The sequence below is a fragment of the Pinus tabuliformis genome, chromosome 9 (genome assembly GCF_031772625.1).
Source record: "Pinus tabuliformis cultivar Carrire ecotype Pingquan chromosome 9, CPIR1, whole genome shotgun sequence".
Lineage (NCBI taxonomy): Eukaryota > Viridiplantae > Streptophyta > Pinopsida > Pinales > Pinaceae > Pinus > Pinus tabuliformis.
Window position 1 is genome coordinate 741,174,279 of NC_142307.1, and position 5,243 is coordinate 741,179,521.

Below are 5,243 nucleotides of genomic sequence, written 5' to 3' on the forward strand. Positions count from 1 at the left end.
GCTCTTTATCATAGGTAGGGTAGTTAAGAATTTTCCCATAAAATACTTCAAAATGGTAGCATACAGGTCTTCCTCCTTGCATCAAGACAACTCCCATAGCATACGCACTCACAACTATTTCCACTTCAAAGGGTTGCTACAAGTTTTGCAATGTCAGAACCAGTGCTTAATTGGTATTCTTCTTTAGCTCCTCAAAACCTTGTTGCTAACCTTTTCCCAACTGAAAACTCTTGCCACTTGTTGTTATGGCATGGAGCAATGTTGCTACCACTGAAAATGAGGCTATAAATTTCCTCAGGTACTGTGTTGCCCCAATGAAACTCCTAACCTGGGAAACAATAATAGGCACCGACCATTTCATGATCACCTCCATCTTGGAAGGATCTATCTTCAATTCTCCTCCACCGATCACATACCCCAAATACACCAAATATTGTTGCACAAACTCACACTTCTTGAGATTTGCTAGCAACTTGTGCTTCTTCAATGTTTCCAGCACCTGCGTCAAATGTGAAATATGTTCCTCCTAGGTAGCACTACGTACTAGTATATCATCCAAATAGACAATAACAAATGAATCTATAAAATGGAACAATACATCATTCATTAATCTCATAAATGTAGTTGGTGCATTATATAGGCCAAAATGGCATGATTAACCACTCATACAAACCTTCCCTAGTTTTGAAGGTGGTCTCCCCGATATCTTCTTATTTAACTCAAACCTGGTGATATACAGAATTCAAGTCCAACTTGGTGAAGTACTTTGCTTGCTAAAACTGATCTAACATATCATCCGTCCTAGGTAGGGGGTATCTATTCTTGAGCGTGATTTTATTCAATGCCCTATAATCTATACACATCTGTCAAGTCTCATCCATCTTTGGCACAATGATGATGGGTGATCCACATGGTGATGTACTCGGTCGAATGACAACCTGTTCCAGCAATTGTTGTAATTGTTTCTTCACCTTATTTTCTTCTAGAACAGACTATCTGTATAGTTCAATATTTGGCAATGGGGAGTCCAGCAATAGCTGGATCTTGTGCTCCACTTCTCTTTTAGGTGGTAACCCTTTAGGCTCTCGGAACACATCCTTGTATGCCTGTAACAACTCCACCAATTATTTTTTTTTGTTTCTTAGTACACCGCTCCAGGGATGCCTTGCCTCTTATTGACTCCTCTACAGAATGTCTTTCTCTTAAAAGAAATAAAACATACTTCTTCCTAGAACTATTCAATTTCTTAGCTTGTTTGGCACTTATCAATGAAATTTTTGACTTACCATTGTACACATTGATGATGAATAATTTTCCATCCTTGACGAGCAGGTACTGGTTGGCTCTCCTCATAAATATTGCATCACACACATACATGTATGGACTCCCAAACATGGCTCCACATACATCAAGGGGAACCACATCTAGATTTACTTCATCACTAAAATCAGCACTGATAGAAAATCTAATTTTACATTGTTTTGTTACCTTCAACTTTGCATCCGTATTTACCCATCCCAGTGGATATGGAATTGTATGATCACGAACTTCCATCCCCAACTTCTTGACCAACTCTGTCGCAATGAGATTCGCTTGTGATCCAGAATCAAACATCAATATTTTTCTTTTTGAGTTGTATTATTATATGGAAGAGTTTGGTCATTTATTTATCTTCTTGTTGTTGAAGGCTACTTAGATTCACCTCCTTTTGCACTAATGTACAGATGACCTTCTCATCCACGTCCCAGCTACTTTCAACCTGGTTGCTCGAATCTATGGCCATGAGATTCCTCTTCTTCTTATTCTTCGAGTTTAGCTCTGCATGCAACTTCCATCATTTTTCTTTTGTATGAGCATCAATGTTGCAGTGGGGTTGCAATGGTTGCTAGGATCTTTACATTGGTGTGTTGCGGTTGTCGTCTTCTTATCTTTTCCCCTTTTTTGCTTCTTCTTCCCCTCCTCAGAAGAATCTTGTTGTCCCTACTTTGATGCACTTGATTGCGCTCTCTTTAGGCCTATGTTTTCCAGGTAATATGCCTATACACAAGCCTCATCCACTAATTTGGGCTTGAACAACGTAACTTGCTCACGCAGATGGCAGTGCAAACCCCCAAGTACTTGAGAAGTACATCTAGGTTCTTTGGAGAGATACCCAACATTATAGCCATCTTTCTGAATTATGTGGTGTACTCTTGCATGCTTTGACTCGACTTTTTCCTAAAGTAATGCAATCGAATCCACTGGTCCTCCACGTACCCAATGGGATAAAACTATGACTTAATGAGGGTTTTGAAATCCTCTCACTTAGTCACTGGAGGTTCTCCCTCCAACCTCAAGGTTTTTGTGTGGATCTCCCAAAAAGTCAATGCACGACCCTTTAATTTCAACTACGTGAATGAGATCATGTTATATACCTAGGGGGATAATATGGGGTACCAAGGGAGGTACCCAAGGTAATAATGTAATAATGGGATGGGCCATAGTAATAAATAAGGTGGTTAACCCATATCATGTAAGGGACCACAAGTAGTTAATAATAATGTAATGGGCCCATGGTATTAGTTGATGGTATGAGGGAACCATGGTAATGTCCCATGGTATTGTATGTATGAGGTCCATATAGAGGCTAGAGACTCCATATCAATATAGTGAAGGATTATTGTATGAACAGGCATATGGCTTGTGGAGTGTTCTCCTTCCTTAAGGAGTGAATGTATGGTGTTGCCCTACCTTAAGGGTTTGATATCAATAAAGAATCATTTCTATATTTGGATCTTATTATTCTTGGGTTTATTTCTATTATCATATATCTTTTGGATCAGATCTATAACAAGTGGTATCAGAGCACTTTCTTGCGCACAAAAGTGGAGAAAATTTTTTCATTTTTTGTAGGATTTCGGGGGCGGCAAGTTTGCAGATCAGATCTGTATGTTTTGGTGAAAAATCTGCAAAATCTAATTGCATATCTTTATTCTTTGTGAAAAAATAGCCGATTTCAAAAAAAAAATTGGTTGAATCGGAATCCGGATGAAGGAGATATCGCTGATCTAAAAATCAGTGGGTTTGCAGACAATTTTTCAGGGCAGCGAGTTTGCGACGCAGATCTGGACGTCCTGGTGCACGATCTACAAAATCTAATTGTAGATCTGGATTTTTTGTGAAAAAAAACTCAATTTCAAAAAAAAAATCAATCGAATCGGAGTCCGGATGAGGGAGATATCGCTGATTTAAAATCAGCGCTTTTTGTAGAAATTTTGGTGACGGCGGGAGAGTTGCAGCGCAGATCTGAAATTCCAAGTGCCTGGATCAAGATTTCTATCACATGGGCAAATGCAGAATGATTGTCCCATTTCTGAAAACAGGTCATAATAGGGATTCTGAGCAATATTGACGAAACTGTGACAATTTCAAATTTTCGCCAAATCTATAACAAGTGGTATCGAAGCGATAACAAGTGGTATCGTTCGCCAAATTTTTTGTGATGGCGGGCCCAAATCGGCATTTGAGGGACTTGTATAAATTTGATGGCTCTCATCCAGCTAGATGGCTAGCACGAATGGAGCAGTATTTCAATCTAAATCGCATCTTAGATGATGAGACTCAACTTATGGTGGGGAGCATGTACTTGGACAATGAAAGACGACAATGGTGGCAAGAGCATCAATGTTCCAATAGAAGGTTTTGGACTTGGGATATATTCACAAAAACTATTATGGACCACTTTGGCCGAAAAACTAATCTTGTCAATAAGCTCACACAGACAGACACATTGCTTAGCAAAGATTTTATTTTTACAAAAAAGAAGGAAACCATGGAACCTAAAGGGTTATTTTCTACTGATGTTTCCTTATTGCAGGTTCATGGATTGATTCAAAAATAGAAGATCATTGTTTCTATAAATCCTAGTTGCAAGCATAATTTCATCAATGCTAATTTGGCAAAAACATTGCAAGTTCCTGCAAAATACATTGAAAACACGCAGGTCGATGATGAGGATGTTCAAGTGTATAAGGATTTGAAGATTTCTATGGATAAGTATGTGTTGCATGGTGATTTTTATACTTCAGATATGGATAATATGGATGTTGTTTTGGGATATCCTTGGATGGAATCTGTGGGTACTATCAATATTAATGTACAGAAGAAATTCTTGAAGCTCTGGTATAAAAAGAAGAAAATTACATTACACGATATTTCCATCAATAAACAGGTAGAGCACATGGAGGCTGAAGCAGAATATGTTCCTGGGACTGACATATCAGATGATGAGCCTTTGATGATCAACAATCAAACACAGAGGCTGAAGAAGAAAAGGTTACAGGTGATGATACATCAGAGGAGGGCTCAGTGGTTGAAGTCATATTGGAAAAGAAGACACCACAACAAGCACCATAGCAGGGAGAATTAAAGAAAAAGACACCGTGAGTTAAAACTTCAACATATCATCACCCACATCACCCTGCAAGAAAACAACCAACAAGATGGCAATCAATTCGCCACAATGACAACAACCCATGTATGATGGATAGCGAGGAGCGAAGATCCACCTACTACACATCAGCACAGAAGAGTTGCCATGGTCAACTTCCATCTCAAGCGAGCGAGGCACCAACAAAGCCAAGGGTTCACCTTTCTCTTGGATGGCTAGATGCACATGCATGGTACCAGTGGACTACTCTTTTGAGTAGATCTTATTATTTGTGTTCTTCCCATGTTTCGGGGACGAAACATGCAAGGGGGGTGGAATGTTATATACCTAGGGGGATAATATGGGGTACCAAGGGAGGTACCCAAGGTAATAATGTAATACTGGGATGGGCCATAGTAATAAATAAGGTGGTTAACCCATATCATGTAAGGGACCACAGGTAGTTAGTAATAATGTAATGGGCCCATGGTATTAGTTGATGGTATGAGGGAACCATGGTAATGACCCATGGTATTGTATGTATGAGACCTATATAGAGGCTAGAGACTCCATGTCAATATAGTGAAGGATTATTGTATGAACAGGCATATGGCTTGTGGAGTGTTCTCCTTCCTTAAGGAGTGAATGTATGGTGTTGCCCTACCTTAAGGGTTTGATATCAATAAAGAATCATTTCTATATTTGGATCTTATTATTCTTGGGTTTATTTCTATTCTCATATATCTTTTGGATCAGATCTATAACAGATTATCTGCCCTTCCTCGATCTAATGGACATTGAAATACAGTCGCTGCAACCAGTGGTTTAGCTTCCA